The sequence below is a fragment of the Halichoerus grypus genome, chromosome 9, assembly GCF_964656455.1.
Source record: "Halichoerus grypus chromosome 9, mHalGry1.hap1.1, whole genome shotgun sequence".
In the NCBI taxonomy this organism is placed as follows: Eukaryota; Metazoa; Chordata; class Mammalia; order Carnivora; family Phocidae; genus Halichoerus; species Halichoerus grypus.
Genome location: NC_135720.1, coordinates 71,315,121 through 71,336,527, shown reverse-complemented (window position 1 = coordinate 71,336,527; position 21,407 = coordinate 71,315,121). Strand labels below are relative to the sequence as shown.

General features: G+C 39.3%; 1 long non-coding RNA gene across 1 annotated transcript in view; it reads left to right on the top strand.

Annotated features, from left to right (window-relative positions):
• LOC144378817 (uncharacterized) overlaps positions 1 to 17,907 on the top strand; it is a 284,835-nt gene extending 266,928 nt beyond the window's left edge. The window contains exon 5 of the long non-coding RNA XR_013440930.1: positions 17,872 to 17,907. This is a non-coding gene — a long non-coding RNA (uncharacterized LOC144378817). The remainder of the gene's footprint in view (positions 1 to 17,871) is intronic.
• Positions 17,908 to 21,407: the final 3,500 nt, after the last annotated feature.

Genomic DNA, 21,407 nt, shown 5'->3' with positions numbered 1-21,407 from the left:
ACAAGATTTTATAAGTACCATGTGAAGACTCAACAGGGTGCTATAACATGGTGAAGTGAACACCTCTTGTTTCATGCTCACACATAGCAGGTGCTCACTCAGTATCCATTGACTGAATAAGTGAGTGCCTGCAATTCAGAGGAAAGAAGAACAACACTAAGTTGGGGCTATTTTGGAAAGATTTCATGGGACTTAATTGCATATATTTCCTTTAATCTTCCTAGTGCTACAAAGAAGCTGTTGTGATCTTCATTTTCTATGAGGATATCGAAGCACAGATTACTTTAATACCTTGCCCAAGTTCACATGAGTTTGAGGAAGCAGAACTGAGATTCACCCTGCACCTGTGTGATGCCCCATCTCTTTGTCCACTGTGTGGCTTGTGGGCAGGAGGGAGGCCATCTTTGGGGAAGGGAGCAATAGCAGCAAAGTAAGGGTGGCCTTGAAAGGCTCAGCAGGTTTGCAAGAGAGCTGGGACTGAGAATGCATGGAGTTCAGCAGCAGTGAGAGGGAAATGAGGTCCCATAGGCAGGTGGGGCCTGGATAGAGGCACTGTGGCAGCCAGACTGAGGACTTGAAATTGTGAACTACGGGGAGCCACTGAAGGTTTATGGGCAGGCGGCACCATGGATCTAGAAGACATCCCCTGGATAAAGTGGAGAATTGATCCAAGAGAGGGAAATAAGAGACAAGAGGAGGCTACTCCAACAGCCTCGTTCTCATAGTGAACACTAGTGGTCATTAAAGAAAGAAGCAGCAGCGGCAGTAACATCTCAGTAATAGTTAAGCTGTGCAAAGACTAAAAGGCAAATGATAAATGTATTATAAAGGTGAGTATTTGACAGAAGCAAAAGGCATATCTAGTGTTAAGTCAGAGGCTGCAGAATAATAAATACTTGCTCTGTTCTGAGGTGAGACAGTGATATACGCCTTTGAGAATTGCAGCCCTACTTTGGTATAGAAAAATGGAGGGGGGAGCACAATTAGAATTTTCTAGAAATATTATTTAGAAACAGCAACATAGCAACAGCAGTTTGCCCCTCATTCTCTTTTGGTACATGGGTCAGAACTTGAGGTTCAAGAGTTTAGCAGAGTGAAGGAAAAGATTGCAGTTCTGACAATGGGGACCAAGGGAGAGCCCCACATGTCTGATTATATCTGACAAGGTTGGTCCACATGCTTGTTTCTGTTTTCTCCCCTCCTCAAGTGTCCTGGAGGACAAAGCTGAGCCCTGCATTTCCTTTGTATCCTCCCAGGCTGGAGACACAGCAAGAGCTTAATAAATGCTTCTTCAAAGGGGATAATAAACCACAGACAAAAAAGAAGTTAACAGTTAAGAGGATAGTATGTTTTAGAACATGAGTAATATTTACGTAAAAGGGGTCTTATTCTCTCCTTGTCAGAAAAATGTCCCCAAACTGTCACTTACATATGACTAGGATACTCAGAGGCAAGAACATTTAATGGCTTGGACTGTGAGAGAGGGCCTTTCTAAAAGAGGCACACTTTGGGGGTAGGAAGGGTGAGGGGAGACAATGAGAAAAAAGTAGAAAGCGTGAGACTTCTTTTCCTTCTTTACATGGTGCCCAAGTTGACTGAAGCAGAGAGAAGGAGGTTTTGGCAATCTCATTCCAGATGCACAGACTGTTTAACCAGGGGTCTCCTACCAATGCTCAGAAACTTCCTATGCATAGGTAGAAATCTTATGATCCAGTTTCTTACAGAGAGAGACTCATCACACAAATCTGGAACTTTTCCAATATCATATAAATTGTTAAATTCCTTCCCAAATCTGCCCACATATCATCTGTCTTCCAGTTGGACACTATTTTTTGTAACTTATGTTGCCAATAAATGGTTTTTCATATATATTTACAGAAACATTTTCTGAAAATGTCTGATGTCTTTGAATATTATTTATTTTAGCAAATATTCATGGAGCATCTACTTTCTGCCAAGTACTGTGCAAGGTGTTGAGAAACAAAAATATTCAGACTCAGCCCCTACCTACAAATAATTCAGCTTAGTGGGGGAGACTAACACATATCAGATAACTATTCAACAACATGGCAAGCACAGTAATTATGATTTTCACAGATAATCATAAGGGGTAATCAGGAGAAAAGCCTAACCTGATCCAAGTGGACTCAGGGAGAAGGGAGGTTGGGGAAGTTTTCTAGACCTCACAATGTTTGAATAGATTTTTTAAATGGTGGAGTCTTAAAAAAAAAAAAAAGTAAATGAAAAGAAGGGATGAGAGTGGAATTGTATTATGAGCAGAAAGAAGATCAGAAAGATTAGCACAGAGGTACGAAACAACATGACATATATGCCAAAATACATGTATTTCAGGGCTACTGGGACCATAATCATTAGGCAAGGAGCAGAAGGAGTTGGAATCAGAGGCAAGTTAAGCCACACACAAAGGATCTTGAGAGCCTTGCTAGGGGGCTGGGCCTTTATCCTTTTAGGGGTAGACAAAGAGCCAATAAAGACTTTCAAACAGGATAATGATATGATCCAATTTGTTTTTAAAGTAAATCCCTGTAGTATTACCAGTGTGTAGAATGTGTGAAGAGGACAAGAATGAAGACAGTGAGATCAGCTTCTAAGTAGTGGTTGAGGCTACTCAGGATGTAGGCAGTGAGAAAAGGGATAGACAAAAGGAGATCAGAGAAAAGCTTAAGAAAAAGCAATGGAAATTGGTGATTAACTTGATATTGAGGTAAAGGAGGGGGAAAAGTCAAGACTTCAAAGTGGATGCTAAAACCAAGACTACAAAAGGCGAGGATGGAAGGAAAGAGGGCTGTTGAGTTGAATAATTAACGTGTGTTTGAGGTGCCTCTGGGACATCTGAATGGAAATATCCAGCAGAGAGTTGGAAAAATGGATATGAAGTTTGAAGCAGATTCCAGGCTGGAGATATAATCTGGAGTCAGTTAACCACTGCTGCTTACAATCCACCATAAATATCCTGCTTGCAAATGCTGTGCGGATTCACTCTTCTTAGTTGGAAGATGGCATATGACTGGCTCACGATGACATTCATACTTAGTTCTCTTAGGGTTTTGTAAGACTGTGATACTCTTAAATAACATAAATTCTGAAAGAAATGCCCATTGATAAAGAAAACAATAACTTTCTCATGCACTCATTAGGAGAAGAGAGCCTGAAGATGTAATTATCATGGAGCTGTCTCTATTCCTCTAAAACTGTGTCAGATGGGGCTAATCATGATTTTCCTGACTACTTAGCTGGATGTTGATAGAATCAAGGGAAATAATGCAATCTTAAAGAGTAAAAAGGCTTTTACTGTCGATAGACTTGAAAAATACGAAGATGTTTCATAGTTTTGACTTAGGCATCTAGCTACTTACAAATCTTTAATTTCTTTCATAGACAACATGAGAATATTATATCAAAGAAACTGAAACTAGGGAAAGAATTAAATCTGCAGCAGCTTTTTGTCATGTATTCAGAAGCCCAAACTTCATTAGCCATTGAGTGTGTCCTCTGGGAATCTCCATTAAGTCATCAGTGACACTGGATCTAGAACTCCAAATAGAGTCTGGTTTCTATAACATCAGAGCATTGAACTAATTCAATTGTAAGGGCAAAATGCCAGGGGCTAAAAGGATTTGAAGGATAGGAAAAAGAGTAATTGGATAAACTGCCAGACTTAAAATATGAACAATCATTATTACCAAGAATATGAGAGATGAAGACCTAGGAAAAACAACCTTTGTCATTGGGAATGTGATGACATTGTTGTCCAATGTTAAAGCCACATGGAATGACGTTAACATTCCCTTGGTTCCACTCAATCTCATCATACATATCATCTCCCAACTTGGCACTTTACAAAACGCCTTTACTAATTTTCTCTAGTTTTCCATGGGGTCAATAGGGTTTTTGTTTACTTACTTCATTTTTGCGCTTATTTATATCCAATCACTAGTATGCCCTCTGTGTTTTTCTGCATCTGTGTTGTGTTTGCTTCCATTTTAAGCTGCCCTTAGAGTGTTTCACAGAGTGTCCTACAGAAGGCTCTCTCCTTGCAGAACAAGGTTGGGGGAGACAGGATTTTGTGGTCTAGTAAAAATGGGAAATACTGTATTCTGCATTTTCCTCTTGGAGATTCAAAATGAACATTAGCAGACTAAAATGTCTGCAAAAATGAAAACTGCTTAACCTTTTAAATCCAGCTTTAAACTTATTTGGTCACAGACCCCTTCTCTTGGAACAATTTTTAACTGCCTCAAAAACCAGTGGATCTACTGTGGGAAATAACCCCAGAGGATGGAAGCCTCACACTAAACATTAATAAATGGGAACTGGATAAATGTTTTAATATAATTCTGTCTATTCTTCTGTTTGTAGCTAGAGAACAGAGGAATAATAATAAGGAAACCTGAGTTTCATTCCTGAATGTGTGGCATTAAGCATATTATTTTACTTCTCTTTTCCTCACAGGGTAATGTTGTGACTACAGTGAGTCAATACATATTCAAGTATTCTGGGAAATAAAAGATGTTATTTATTAAGTGCTCCCTGTGTGCCAGTATTATGCTAAACACTCTAAAACATCACTTTTAAAAATTCTCATGATGACACATTAGAACCAAGATTTGCATTTCTTCTATTCTTGGTAATAATGATTGTTCATATTTTAAGCCTGACAGCTTATCTAATTACCCTTTTTCCTATACTTCAAATCCCTTTAGCCCCTGGTACCATTATTAGTGTAAGTGTATAGATTCAAAAACTGAGGCTTACAGAGGGAAGTAACAAACCCAAAGTCAACCAGCTAGAAAATGCACCAGGAGTTTATTTTATTTTATTTTATTTTTTATTTAAATTCCTGTTAGTTAACGTACAGTGTAATGTTAGTTTCAAGTGTACAATACAGTGATTCAACACTTTCATGCAACACCCAGTGCTCATCACGACAAGTGCCTTCCTAAATCCCATCACTATTTAACCCACCCCTCCACCCACCTTCCTTTGGTAACCATCAGTTTGGTCTCTCTAGTCAAGAGTTTGTTTCTTGATTTGCCTTTCTCTTTTTTTCCCCCTATGATAATTTGCTTTGTTTCTTAAATTCCACATATGAGTGAAATCATATGGTATTTGTCATTCTCTGATGGCCTTATTTCGCTAAGCATAATACTCTCTAGCTCCATCCATGTTGTGGCAAATGGCAAGATTTCATTTATTTTTTATGGCTGAGTAATAATCCATTGTATGTATACCATATCTTCTTTTTTTTTTAAAGATTTTATTTATTTGACAGAGAGAGAGACAGCAAGAGAGGGAACACAAGCAGGGGGAGTGGGAGAGAGAGAAGCAGGCCCTCCTCCGAGCAGGGAGCCCGATGAGTGGCTCGAACCCAGGACCCTGGGATCATGACCTGAGCCAAAGGGCCACCCAGGCACTCCTATACCATATCTTCTTTATCCATTCATCAATCAATGGACATTTGGGCTCATTCCATAATTTGGCCATTGTAGATAATGCTGCTATAAACATTGGGGTGAAAATGCACCAGGGGTTTAAACCCAGTCTGTTCAACTCCAGAACACAAGCTCCTAGTCACTACTGATATCCAGGCTTGTGGCTCAGGGAAAAGGCAACATAATTACTTAGGTATTCCATATATTCAATTTGAACTCTCTCCATGAAATCACTGATCATTCAAAAAGATGTCTTACCTCACCGAGGGAGAGAACAGCAAGATTTTGTCTTCCCGGGCTGACTGTCTGCTTTCCACCCTGTCTCAGGAGTAGTGGGTGCTGAGCGGAAGAGGTGCAGTGCGGGGTGGTAGTTAGCCATGGCGATGATGCTACAGACCTAAGATGCCACCATGTTCCCAACATTAAACAAGCAGCATATCAACACTGGTGCTGAAATTTGTGAGAAAAACACATTGTTTAAGAAAGCCCAATAAAATATAGACATTCATTACAAAGCTGAAGATATTTTTCATTATCCCATGATCACTGGCCAGCAGGGACCATTTGTGATTATTCAGTACATCCCATTGCTCTCCGCCACACTAAAGTCGGTAAGCATCTGTGAGAGGGAGGCCAAATGGGGGTTTGATCTAGCAGGGAAGGTGGAGCTCGGAAGGATGAGAGAATTGTTTTTGCATCCATTCAAATAGTATTTACCGAATGTCCACTGTTCTAGGCTTTAGGACTACTACAGAAAAAACATCAAGTCATGGAATTTATAATTTTTTGATGGTTGGGATTATTGGTCCAAACAATAGGCTCATTGCATCTCATTACAAATCCATTAATCATCATGTGAATTGCCCCTATTCCTGTGAAAGGAGTACATATTCTATTTGGCTCTTTGACTTGGTGCTCGGCACACGACATGCTTTGGCTAATGGAATTTGAGCACATGTGACTGTCACATCTGAGCAGAATTTTTAAATGAGATTGCCTGATTTGTCTCTGCCCCCCTTATATTCCTGCCCTTTACCATAAGAGCACTTTATCCTAAAGAAGGCATGTTTTTTCAACTTGAGTCCCGAAGTGGAAGCAAGACTAATTGAGGCTTGGGTGTGCACAGGAGAGCCAAGAAGAGCTGCAGCCTACCCACAGCCATCATGTGACATAGGCAAGGGATAAATGTTTGTCGTTGCAGGCCACTGAAATATCGAGGCCGTTTGTTGCTGCAGCAAAAACTGATACATGTACTATTTGGGGATACAACAATATGTAAATATATAATATATCAGGTAGTAAAAATTCTATGCAAAAAATTAGGCAGAATAAAGTAAATAGTAACGGTTCGGAGATGGGAGTTTGCTATTTTATTAAAGTAGTTAGGTGAAGGCTTCTCTGGCAGAGTTTCATCTGGATCAGAGCCCTGAAGCGAAAGAGGCCAGGAAACATGCATAAGTATAAGAAAAACATTTCAGAGGGAACATCAAGAACAAAAGGTCTTTGGGGATGGCAAATATAGAGGGTGTGTGTAGTTTGAATAATTTTTGGATGTAACAGGCTACCCAATTGTTGATTATCTAGAGTATCTGTAGATGTGAAATTGTGTGCAAAATCAGAGATGGAAGACATTATAGGATTATAGGATTTTATTTCTGGAAAGATCTTGGAGATCATTATTTAATAGCCTCATTTTGTAGAAAAAGAAATTGAAACTCAGAGAAGGAAAGAGATTTGCCTAAAACCACACAGGCAGAAAGATCTCACATTAGGTTTTCCAACTTAAAACCTAAGAGCAGGCATGCATGATAAAAACCCACAGCTTGGCAACTGATCCATGAAGAGATAGAACAGTCAAGGGTTGGGAGGAAGCAGGTGATGCTCCCTATACCATTATCTGAATTGACTAAGAAACAAACTTAATTCCCCAAGACAAAGCTGTGTTGCATTCAGTTGTCACCACTAACCCAACCATAGCTATTTTCAAGGTAACTGCACTTTTAAATGATTGAACCATCCCCAAATATATTTGATTAGTTAGATTCTCTACTTCTGTCATAAAAATATATTTCTAGAGAATCAGTATATAAACTTATTTCATAAAGGCACTAGCAAACATATTGTTGATTTAAAAAATAATTGTACAATGGACAGGCTTTTAAAATATGATATAAAACTGTAAATCATAAAAGAAGCATTGATATATTTCATGACAGAAATTTTTTATTTTATTTTATTTTTTTAAAGATTTTATTTATTTATTTGACTGAGAGAGACACAGCAAGAGAAGGAACACAAGCAGGGGGTGTGGGAGAGGGAGAAGCAGGCTCCCCTTGAGCAGGGAGCCCGATGCGGGGCTCGATCCCAGGACCCTGGGACCATGACCTGAGCCGAAGTCAGACGCTTAATGACTGAGCCACCCAGGTGCCCCTCATGACAGATATTTTAAACTTATGTATCAAAATAAATTATAGCAAAAGTAAAAGTATGCGGAAAACATTTACAACTCACTTGACAGAAAAAAGCTACTTTAACATTTAAAAAATTTAAATTAAGGTTAAGAAATAAACAGCTCAATAAATAAAAAGGACAAGGGATATGAATACACATTTCATAGAAAAGGAAATAAAATGCTCCAACAGCTGAAAAATGTTCACCCAAAATTGAACAAAAAAAATATTAGAACATAGAAAAATAAAAAAAATTTTAAGTCTCAATGGCAAAACTTAAAAGTGTGAAGACTCACTGCTGGAGAGACTACAGGTACCCAGACACCTTCACACACTGTTGGCGGGAGAAGCCAGTAGCTGAATCATTTTGGAGAAACCCTTGGCAATATCCACAATAACATAAAATATATGTTCCTATGGCCCAGCAACTCCACACATAAGAAAAGGAACCTGAGGGGTGGCTCAGTCAGTTAAGCATCCGACTCTTGATTCTGGCTGAGGTCACGATCTCAAAGTCATGAGATCGAACACTGCGCCAGGCTCTGTGCTGGCATGGAGCCTGCTTAGGATTCTCTCTCCCTCTCCCACTGCCCCTCCCCTGCCTCTCTCTCTTAAAAAAAAAAAAATGAGCCTGAATATTCATTCTTTGAGCAAATATTTATTGAGTACCTACTATGTACCAAGTTCTGTGCTAGGAGCTGGGGACAGAAGAGGAACAGAGAAGTGTTGTAAGATTAGTGGTAGGATGAGGGCTCATCATGCAAGGGCACTGTCAGCACTTTGTAATGACGTAACAGAACATACTGACAGAAATCAGGAAATCTAATTTTAGTCTTGGTATTGTGGCCAAATTAATGAGGTAATCTTACATGCCACAGTTTTTCTTTCAGTTAAAACAATTGGATTGGAATAGATTATATGTAGGGTCCTATTTACTTCTAGAATGTTTTGATTTAAAAATCTTCTCTGAAGTTTAAGGCAGAACCTATATTTAGGAAAGAGGGGAATGGGGTCTTGCTCTAACCCCAGACTCCTCAGATTTACAGGGCTCACCACCTCAAAATGGAGTGCTTTCTTGATGATATTCTTAGAGCATATATTCTATTTGATGGTAAATAATTTAAAATACCATTTATTGTTTAAAAATATATATGAATGGAGCACAAAAATGACATCTATTCTTGAAATGTGCATTCGAAATTTCCTATTTGCTGTTAAGGCCTGTTTCACTCCCCTTAGCCATTGCCCTAAATGAGTTGGACTCCTCTGTGGTGACGGTTATGTCTGTGGAAACCGTTCAGAAGTGCAGTGCCAGTTATATTGCTAGCTACTGGTCGCAGAGTTTTATGTTGACCATTTAAAGCCTCATTTTTAAAGTTGATTCTGGCTAATTTTGCCCCCGAATTTTAGTTCCTCAGGAAGAGACTTCTATCATCTGTTCACAGCATAACCTTCATTCCAAACTGTTCCCATCCATGGAAGAAAGTATATCTTGCCATTTGGCCAGCAGATGGTCATAGTGCTTAGGAAGCAATGCTTTTCCACATCAATTTGTTCCTCTCATCTTTCTAGTCCTGATATTCTCATCAGGCAAAGATCCCCAGTTTCGACCCTTTATAACAAGCCAGGATCCTGCAAAGCCTGCGGGGCCTCTATACAAGTTGTGTTTTTTTCATGCCCATTTAATTCTTCCTTTCTCTTCTTCTTTAATACAAATTTTCCCCTCTGTTTAGTAAGCCACATCTCCAGTGATGAAATTTCTTTTTCCTTTAATTATGATTCATAAACCTTCCCATCTATTAGGATCATTTCTTTTTGACACTAAACTTTCCTATTACAGCAAGGAGCTGGTCAAGGAAATAAAAGCAGAAGAACTGCTCTTTCAGGTGATAGCTATAAAAATTTACTATTACTTCTGAGGTTTTTTTTTTATTCTTTTTTTTAATTATGTTATTAATCACCATACATTACATCATTAGTTTTTGATGTAGTGTTCCATGATTCATTGTTTGTGTATAACACCCAGTGATCCATGCAGTACGTGCCCTCTTTAATACCCATCACCAGGCTAACCCATCCTCCTACCCCCTCCCCTCTAGAACCCTCAGTTTGTTTTTCAGAGTCCATAGTCTGTCATGGTTCGTCTCCCCCTCCGATTCCCCCCCCCCTTCATTTTTCCCCTCCCGCTATCTTCTTCTTCTTTTTTTTTTTTTAACAACATATAATGTACTATTTGCTTCAGAGGTACAGATCTGTGATTCAACAGTCTTGCACAATTCACAGCGCTCACCATAGCACATACCCTCCCCAATGTCTATCACCCAGCCACCCCATCCCTCCCACCCCCCACCCCTCCAGCAACTGTCAGTTTGTTTCCTGAGCTTAAGAATTTCTCATATCAGTGAGGTCATATGATACATGTCTTTCTCTGATTGACTTATTTCGCTCAGCATAACACTCTCCAGTTCTATCCACGTCGTTGCAAATGGCAAGATTTCATTCTTTTTGATGGTGGCATAATACTCCATTATATATATATACCACATCTTCTTTATCCATTCATCTGTCAATGGACACCTTGGCTCTTTCCATAGTTTGGCTATTGTGGACATTGCTGCTATAAACATCGGGGTGCACGTACCCCTTCGGATCCCTACATTTGTATCTTTGGAGTAAATACCTAGTAGTGCAATTGCTGGATCGTAGGGTAGCTCTATTTTCAACTTTTTGGAAGAACCTCCATACTGTTTTCCAGAGTGACTACACCAACTTGCATTCCCACAAACAGTGTGGGAGGGTTCCCCTTTCTCTGCATCCCTGCCAACATCTGTCATTTCCTGACTTGTTAATTTTAGCCATTCTGACTGGTGTGAGGTGATATCTCATTGAGGTTTTGATTTGGATTTCCCTGATTCCAAGAGATGATGAGCACTTTTTCATGTGTCTGTTGGCCATTTGGATGTCTTCTTTGGAAAAATGTCTGTTCATGTCTTCTTCCCATTTCTTGATTGGATTATTTGTTCTTTGGGTGTTGAGTTTGTTAAGTTCTTTATAGATTTTGGATACTAGCCCTTTATCTGATATGTCATTTGCAAATATCTTCTCCCATTCTGTCAGTTGTCCTCTGGTTTTATTGACTGTTTCTTTTGCTGTGCAAAAGCTTTTTATCTTGATGAGGTCCCAATAGTTCATTTTTGCCCTTGCTTCCCTTGCCTTTGGCAATGTCTATAGGAAGAAGTTGCTGTGGCTGAGGTCGAAGAGGTTGCTGCCTGTGTTCTTTAGAATGTTGATAGACTCCTGTCTCACATTTAGGTCTTTCAACCATTTTGAGTCTATTTTTGTGTATGGTGTAAGGAAATGGTCCAGTTTCATTCTTCTGCATGTGGCTGTCCAATTTTCCCAACACCATTTGTTGAAGAGACTGTCTTTTTTCCATTGGACATTCTTTCCTGCTTTGTCAAAGATTAGTTGACCATCGAGTTGAGGGTCCATTTCTGGGCTCTCTATTCTGTTCCATTGATTGATGTGTCTGTTTTTGTGCCAGTGCCATACTGTCTTGATGATGACAGCTTTGTAAGAGAGCTGGAAGTCCGGAATTGTGATGCCACCAGCTTTGCTTTTCTTTTTCAACATTCCTCTGGCTATTCGAGGTCTTTTTTGGTTCCATACAAATTTTAGGATTATTTGTTCCATTTCTTTGAAAAAAGTTGATGGTATTTTGATGGGGATTGCATTGAATGTGTAGATTGCTCTAGGTAGCATTGACATCTTCACAATATTTGTTCTTCCAATCCATGAGCATGGAACATTTTTCCATTTCCTGTGTCTTCCTCAATTTCTTTCATGAGTATTCTATAGTTTTCTGAGTACAGATTCTTTGCCTCTTTGGTTAGATTTATTCCTAGGTATCTTATGGTTTTGGGTGCAGTTGTAAATGGGATTGACTCCTTAATTTCTCTTTCTTCTGTCTTGTTGTTGGTGTATAGGAATGCCACTGATTTCTGTGCATTGATTTTATATCCTGCCACTTTACTGAATTCTTGTATGAGTTCTAGCAGTTTTGGGGTGGAGTCTTTTGGGTTTTCCACATAAAGTATCATATCATCTGCAAACAGTGAGAGTTTGACTTCTTCTTTGCCGATTTGGATGCCTTTTATTCCTTTTTGTTGTCTGATTGCTGTGGCTAGGATTTCTAATACTATGTTGAATAGCAGTGGTGATAGTTGACATCTCTGCCGTGTTCCTGACCTTAGGGGGAAAGCTCTCAGTTTTTCCCCATTGAGAATGATATTCGCTGTGGGTTTTTCATAGATGGCTTTTATGATATTGAGGTATGTACCCTCTATGCCTATACTCTGAAGAGTTTTGATCAAGAAAGGATGCTGTACTTTGTCAAATGCTTTTTCTGCATCTACTGAGAGGATCATATGGTTCTTGTTCTTTCTTTTATTAAAGTATTGTCTCACATTGATTGATTTGCGGATATTGAACCAACCTTGCAGCCCAGGGATAAATCCCACTTGGTCGTGGTGAATAATCCTTTTAATGTACGTTGGATCCTATCGGCTAGTATTTTGGTGAGAATTTTTGCATCCATGTTCATCAAGGATATTGGTTTGTAATTCTCCTTTTTGATGGGGTCTTTGTCTGGTTTTGGGATCAAGGTAATGGTGGCCTCATAAAACGAGTTTGGAAGTTTTCCTTCCATTTCTATTTTTTGGACCAGTTTCAGAAGAATAGGTATTAATTCTTCTTTAAATGTTTGGTAGAATTTCCCTGAGAAGCCATCTGGCCCTGGGCTTTTGTTTCTTGGGAGATTTTTGTTGACTGCTTCAATTTCCTTAGTGGTTATAGATCTGTTCAGGTTTTCTAGTTCTTCCTGGTTCAGTTTTGGTAGTTGATACATATCTAGGAATGCATCCATTTCTTCCAGATTATCTAATTTGCTGGCATAGAGTTGCTCATAATATGTTCTTATAATTGTTTGTATTTCTTTGGTGTTGGTTGTGATCTCTCCTTTTCATTCATGATTTTGTTGATTTGGGTCATTTCTCTTTACTTTTTGATAAGTCTGGCCAGGGGTTTATCAATCTTGTTAATTCTTTCAAAGAACCAGCTCCTAGTTTCGTTGATCTGTTCTACTGTTCTTTTGGTTTCTGTTTCATTGATTTCTGCTCTTGTCTTCATTATTTCTCTTCTCCTGCTGGGTTTAGGCTTTATTTGCTGTTCTTTCTCCAGCTCCTTTAGGTGTAGGGTTAGGTTGTGTATTTGAGACCTTTCTTGTTTCTTGAGAAAGGCTTGTATTGCTATATACTTTCCTCTTAGGACTGCCTTTGCTGTATCCCAAAGATTTTGAACAGTTGTGTTTTCATTTTCATTTTTTTCCATGAATTTTTTAGATTCTTCTTTAATTTCCTGGTTGACCCATTCATTCTTTAGCCTCCATGTATTTGAGTTCTTTCTGACTTTCCTCTTGTGATTGAGTTCTAGTTTCAAAGCATTGTTGTCTGAAAATATGCAGGGAATGATCCCAATCTTTTGGTACCAGTTGAGACCTGATCTGTGACCTAGGATGTGATCTATTCTGGAGAATGTTCCATGGGCACTCGAGAAGAATGTGTATTCTGTTGCTTTGGGATGGAATGTTCTGAATATATCTGTGAAGTCCATTTGGTCCAGTGTGTCATTTAAAGTCTTTATTTCCTTGTTGATCTTTTGCTTAGATGATCTGTCCATTTCAGTGAGGGGGATGTTAAAGTCCCCCACTATTATTGTATTGTTGTTGATGTGTTTTTTTGCTTTTGTTATTAATTGCCTTACATAGTTGGCTGCTCCCATGTTAGGGGCATAGATATTTACAATTGTTAGATCTTCTTGTTGGATAGACCCTTTAAGTAGGATATAGTGTCCTTCCTCATCTCTTATTAGAGTCTTTGGTTTAAAATCTAATTTGTCTGATATAAGGATTGCCACTCCAGCTTTCTTTTGGTGTCCATTAGCATGGTCAATGGTTTTCCACCCCCTCACTTTCAATCTGGGGGTGTCTTTGGGTCTAAAATGAGTCTCTTGCAGACAGCATATCGATGGGTCTTCTTTTTTTTCCAATCTGATAGCCTGTGTCTTTTGACTGGGGCAGTTAGCCCATTTACATTCAGGGTAACTATTGAAAGATATGAATTTAGTGCCATTGTATTGCCTGTAAGGTGATTGTTACTGTATATTGTCTGTATTCCTTTCTGGTCTATGTTGCTTTTAGGCTCTCTCTTTGCTTAGAGGACCCCTTTCAACATTTCTTGTAGGGCTGGTTTCGTGTTTGCAAATTCCTTTAGTTTTTGTTTGTCCCAGAAGCTTTTTATCTCTCCTTCTATTTCAATGACAGCCTAGCTGGATATAGTATTCTTGGCTGCATATTTTTCTCATTTAGTGCTCTGAATATATCATGCCAGTCCTTCCTGGCCTTTGTGGATAGGTCTGTTGCCAATCTAATGTTTCTACCATTGTAGGTTACATATCTCTTGTCCCGAGCTGGTTTCAGGATTTTCTCTTTGTCTCCGAGACTCGTAAGTTTTACTATTAGATGTTGGGGTGTTGACCTATTTTTATTGATTTTGAGGGGGGTTCTCTATGCCTCCTGGATTTTGATGCCTGTTTCCTTCCCCAAATTAGGGAAGTTCTCTGCTATAATTTGCTCCAATATACCTTCTGCCCCCCTCTCTCTTTCTTCTTCTTCTGGGATCCCAATTATTCTAATATTGTTTCGTCTTATGGTATTGCTTATCTCTCGAATTCTGCCCTTGTGATCCAGTAGTTGTTTATCTCTTTTTCTCAGCTTCTTTATTTTCCATCATTTGGTCTTCTATATCACTAATTCTCTCTTCTGCCTCATTTATCCTAGCAGTTAGAGCCCCCACTTTTGATTGCACCTCATTAATAGCCTTTTTGATTTTGGCTTGGTTAGATTTTAGTTCTTTTATTTCTCCAGAAAGGGTTTCTCTAATAACTTCCACACTTTTTTCAAGCCCAGCTAGTATCTTTAAAATCATCATTCTGAACTCTAGTTCTGACATCATACTAATGTCCTTATTGAGTAGGTCCCTGGCAGTTGGTACTGCCTCTTGTTCTTTTTGTTGAGGCAATTTTTTCTGTCTTGTCATTTTGTCCAGAGGAGAATAGATGAATGAGAGAACAAAATGCTAACAGGGTAACTACATCCCCAGAAAATATCCACTAAACAAATCAGAAAAGACCTGAAACTGGGGGAAAAGAAAGGGAAAGAAAGAAAAAAGAAAAAGAAAAAAACAGAAAAAGAAAAATATAAAAACAAACAAAAACAGAACAAAACAAAAAAAACAGAATATGATCAAATATGATCAGGTTGGTGCACAGATCAGTGCCACATACTAGATTTTGGGTGTGTTAGAAGAAAGTGCTTCCCAACATTTTAAGGAAAGAAAAACTTATATAGTACAAAAGTAAGGGTTAATACAATGAAGGGATGGAATATGATTGTAAAGATGAAAATTATAAAAGATTTTATAAAAGGAATTGATAAGATAAGAAGTTGTTTGAAAAAAGAAAGAAGAGGATTTAAAAAAAAGAAAAAAAAAAGGGAGGGAATGTGATCAGACAGGAGACTAGAACAAAGCCATACACTAGAATTTAGGGTGTATTTTGATCTGTTAGAAGAAACTGTATCTCAAAATTTTAAAGAGAGAACAACTTATATATATATATATATGCCAAAAATAAGGGTAACTACTATGAAGGGATAGAATATGACTCTAAAAATGAAAAATAAAAATGTTTTTAAAAAAAGGGATTGATAGGATGTTGGTTGAAAAAGGGAAAAAGAAAAATTCAAAAAAAAGAAAGAAAAAAGAAAGAAAATTTTAAAAATTAACTTTGAAAGACTAAAGAATCGGGGGGGAAAAAAGCCATGACTTCTATGTGCAGTATTCCCCTAGCTCTATTCTTCTATGTGCAGTATTCCCCTAGCTCTTCTATGTGCAGTATTCCCCTAGTTCTGCCATTCACATTGATCGGTAAACTTGGTCTTGGCTGGCTGTTCTTGCTGATCTTCTGGGGGAGGGGCCTGTTGCCGTGGTTCCCAAATGTCTTTGCCGGAGGCAGAATTGCCCCGCCCTCGCCAGGTCTGGGCTAAGTAATCTGCTCGGGTCTGCTCTCGGGAGCTTCTGTTCCCTGCAAGCTTTCCATTAGGCTTTGGAGGACGAGAGTGAATATGGTGGCCTCCCAATCTCTGCCCCAGAGGAGCCGAGAACTTGGGCCCCGCTCCTCAGTGAGCCCCCAGAGAAAAGCAGTCAGTCACTCCCGTCCCCCCGTCTCCGGCCACACTCCATGCTCACCCGGCCTGTGACTGAGCATTTCTATCTCTGGCACCCGACCCCGTGTGGAGTCTCCAAACCCAGCAGATCCCTGCGGTGCACTCCCGTGCTGCTCCTCCCAGGGGAGGAAGGGGAGTCTCCCCAGATCTGCCGCTTGTTGGGTCCCTGCTGGAGGAGCAGTGGCCCGACTGTGCCGCCGATCATGGTTTATGGCAACCCCGAGCTGAGAGCCCACGCCTCGGCTCCGTCTCTGCAGTCGGCTTCCCCGCTCCGATACCTGGGAGCTCTGCTGCACTCAGGCACCCCCGGTCTTTCTGTGACCCCGAGGGTCCTGAGACCACATTGTCCCGCTAGGGTTCCACCCCCCCCACTTAGCCACTGGAGCGACGTCCTTCAGCAGAGTCGACTTCTAAAAGTTCCGATTTTGTGCTCCGGGGCTCTATCACTTGCCAGAAGCGGCCGACGGAGGCCCCCTCCCCCGCCGTCTATCCTCCCGAATATCGCCTTGGATTCACTTCTCCGCACGTCCTACCTTCCAGAAAGTGGTCGCTTTTCTGCTCAGAGAGTTGTTGCTATTCTTTTCTTCGATCTCCTGTTGAGTTCGTAGGTGTTCAGAATGGTTTGATCCCTATCCAGCTGAATTCCTGGGACCAGACGAAATCCAGGTCTCCTACTCCTCCGCCATCTTGCTCCACCCCTTACCTCTGAGGTTTTAAAAGATAACTTCCCCAACCCAAATTTCTCATGAACTTTCAGAATTCTACAGGCCTTTATTTCAAAAATGCAATTGAAATATGAAAAGAAAGTCAAACTCATTGTATTTACCATTAACTAGAGTTTTAAACCCTTCATATTATAAAATAAAATGCAGAGAAAAAGCCATAAAATACAAATGTATAACTTAGTAAATTATTGTCAAGGGCCATGAAAGGTCTGTGATTTTATCCTACTTGCAAGCTAACAGTTTAGTCTTCCTTAATTTCATAGATGGTGCTAGAAGTCCAGACAGACAGAGACAAAGGACTTTATTAGTTGGGCACAGTGGTCTGCCTTAATTTCATAGCTGGTGCTAGAAGTCCAGACAGACAGAGACAAAGGACTTTATTAGTTGGGCACAGTGGGCCACAAGAATCCTACGGATTCCCCTTCCCATGGGGCTAATGTGGAATGACCCAGGTGGATGCTGGCACATAATAGATTTGCATCAAAGAAGGAACTCAAAGCTTAAGAAACCACAGCCTCAGTCTGCTTGCCTGTCTTTTGCTCTGAAGGGAAATTTTACCTTTGTTGTGCTGGACAGCAAACAAACCTGCCCGCTGGTCCAGAGGGAGACACTGTCTTCATCTTCCAAAGGAGTTCTCTACATGACTACTTTTGGAGGTAAAGTCGAGCAAAATCTGCCAGTGCCCCCATTCACAAGACATGTGTAAATGTGAGAGACCCTAGCGAATTGTCTCCAAAGAATTTTTACAAGGCAATCACTCATTTAAGCACCACCCGGCTGAAGAAATTGAACATGGACAGCATGCTAGCAGCCTCACGCTTGCTCTTTTTAACACAACCCACTCTCTCCACTAAAAGCAACCCTGACTTTTACAATCACTACTTCTTTGCTTTTCTTTATAGGATGCTAACTGTGGAAGGAAGACACAGACACGAAAGAATTATGAAGAGAAAAGGATTTTTACGTGCAAACTTTGCTCACCAAATTAAAAAAAATCATCAGAAAGTTAAAGAAGACCCAGTGTTTCATGGTGATGGATGGTGACTTCACTTATCATGGTGAGCACTGAGTAATGTACAGAATTGTTGAATCAATATGCCATACACCTGAAACTAATATAACATCATATGATAATTATACTTCAAGTAAAAAAAAATAAAGTCAAAAAAATAAAAAATAATCAAAAACCATAAAAAACAGTTAAAAAAGGGAAAGACCTTAAGTGACTAAGGTTTCCAAATTTATATTTAGCTTCTTCAGGGTGGAAATTTTCTTATAGGACATGTATCACCATTTTTTTAATCTTATTTTTAAAGATTTATTTATTTATTTGAGAGAGAGGGAGAGTGGGGGGAAGGGCAAAGGGAGAGAATCATCAAGCAGACTCCTTGCTGGGCTCCAAGCCTGAGATGGAGCTCGATCCTATGACCCATGAGATCATGACCCATGAGATCATAACCTGAGCCAAACCCAAGAGTTGGATGGTCAGCCAGCTGAGCCACCCAGGCACACCATGTATCAGCATTTTAAAAGTCAGAGACATTATTTGATTAGAGAGTTAATAACTTACAGAAAATGGCTCACTAGACAGGGTGACCCTGTTAGTTTTTGTTCTGCTTAGAGTTCTTGTTGGGGAGAGGGGTTAATCTCAGGATGCAGTTTTTTTGTTTTGTTTTTTGTTTTCATAATTTTACTTTTCCGGTTTTATTTTTTCTTATTTTTAAATTCCAGTATAATTAATAGACAGTGTTATATTAGTTTCAGGTGTACAATATAGTGATTCAACACGTCCACACAACACCTGGTGCTCATCACAAGTGAGCTCCTTAATCCCCATCATCTATTCCACCCATCCCCCCACCCACCTCCCCTCTGGTAACCATTAGTTTGTTCTCTATAGTTAAGAGTCTCTTTCTTGATTTTGCCTCTCTCTCTCTCTTTTTTCCCTTTGCTCTTTTGCTTTGTTTCTTAAGTCCCACATATGAGTGAGATCATATGGTATCTGTCTTTCTCTAACTAGGTTGCAAGTGTTTTTCTTTCCTTGACACTGGGACGTGATATGCACATTTTTAACTTATAATAAAGCCTGGGCTAGGTGTCACTTTGGCCTTGCAGTCCCTCCTTGTGGTGAATCTTATCCCTAAGATGTGGATTTGATCACATACATTTTGTTTGTTTTTAAACTATTTTCTGATTCAGTATCATTTATTTGCCGTTTTATTCATCTGGTCAATTTTATTTACATAGATACAACAGGAAGTATTAATATACGAGGAACTTCTTATTGTCTGGTTTCCAGAACTAGAGCCACGTAATACTAAGGCTTGAGAGTTAACTCTTGTCTGGGAACTTGGTAAAGCCCCAAGTCATACTTTGGTCACTTTCATGTGGGAATATTTCCATGACTCTTATCAACTCAGTTCATTTACTTCAGAGGTAGGAGCCCCAAATTTGCAATTCTCCTCTATCCAGATTCTGCATAGACTGCCTAAATTATAGAGGTATTTTCAAGTTTGTCAATGTCCCTGTGCCAAGACTGATACTGTTCGCTACCTGTAAAACTGAGATTCTTTAAGCAAAGTTATTGCTGGTCCCAGGCTGGGTTCCTGGAAGGGCATTGTGCATGCCATTACTGCATCTGAAGTTTATTACTTTTTTCTTAATAGTAGGATTTGAAACCTAATTAAATGGCATTTTTCTTTTAAAATGACATTTCTGACATAATAATGTTACAATTTTGAATTTATCTAAATTTTTTGAACCTCTGCAAATAACTACATGGTCAGGAAAAGTAAAGGAATTCAGTAAAGCATCTTTAAAAAACATTTAACCATTTTTCTGAATAGTGTTGTATACAAGGAAAACCAGCATACATTAGTCCTTTTTTATTGACATATAGTTGACACTACATTATTCTTTTTATAATAATTTTGTCTGATGATTTATCAGCTTACAAACATATATTAGGAATTTTTATTGGATATATGTTTTTCTGAATTTTGAGGAGTCAGTTCTAAGAAGGTAACATTTAGAATGTATATCATTCTAGTTTGTACAAGCCTAGCCTGTTAAATTAAGGGTTACAGATAGAGAAAAAAAGGATTTTCTTATGTGCCCATAAAAAAAAAACCCAAAATATTAACTACAATTACATGACATTCATGCATTGTAGGCAATTAATTTTATTTTGCTGATCTGCAGCTAAACAGTCCATTTTCACAAGGTCTTCTGTTTCAAGAATAAAGTGTCCTGGAAATCCTGATGTGAGTCTCCTCACCGTCTGAGAAGTTTGCCCTCAAGCTCACGATGCCAGCTTCCTCTGGGAAACCCGAAGCCTCGCTTGTATTGCCATTTGCATCAAGCATCCAAAGTACCTGGAAGCATCATTCACTGAGGCACTTTCCATGCTTCTTCCAGAAAACTCAGTTTCTAATATCAGGCTTGTCGCGGAAAACTTCAGGCAAGTGTGACTGAAATGTGAAGACACCTAATTATTCACAAGGCTTAGTGGCTCCTGTTCATTTACTTTAATCACTATGGTTATAAGTTATTTCTAGGGATTCAGTCACTAATGATCCTGAAAAATAACAATAGAAGGTGGAGAGTGAGGGCACTGCAAGTCTCTGGGGTTTTCTAATTCATTCATCCAAAAATGAGGTGAGTACAGGTTTTGTTCGTAACCAGTTGCCAAGAGTATTTTAAACCAAGGGAAAATAATATTTTAAAAAATAATAAATTTGTTGGAACACTTGGGTGGCTCAATCAGTTAAGCAACCAACTCTTGATTTCAGCTCCGGTCATGATCTCAGGGTTGATCCAGCCCTGTGGGGCTCTGGGCGTGGAGCCTGCTTAAGATTCTCTCTCTCCCTCACCCTCTACCCCCACCCCCCCTTCCTCTCTCTCTCTCTCTCTCTCTCTCCCTTTCTAAAAAAAAGATAAAAGAGGGGCACCTGGGTGGCTCAGTCGGTTAAGTGTTTGCCTTCGGCTCGGATCATGATCCCAGAGTCCTGGGATTGAGCCCCACATCGGGCTCCTTGCTCTGCGGGAACCTGCTTCTCCCTCTCTTCCCCGCTTGTACTCTCTCACTGTCTCTCTTTCTCTCTCTCTCAAATAAATAAATAAAGTCTTAAAAAAAAAAGATAAAAGAAAAAGTAAAAATAATAAATTTGTTGACTGTTATTTTGCCAGCCAGGGCCATGATTTTGTTTTATTCATCCTATAAACTATTTTGGTGATATAAGGAATTTTTAGCTGAGCAAATGCATAGATCACCAGAATGATTTCTAATTCTTATTAAGAACATTTTCTGCACTCAGAAATCAATTTCTTATTTTAACAGAATGAAAACTAAGTTCTAGCTTTACTCTTTCTATATCCCTCTACATATCATTTTCTAATAAAAAATTCACACATCTTTTCTTCATCTTATAAATAAACC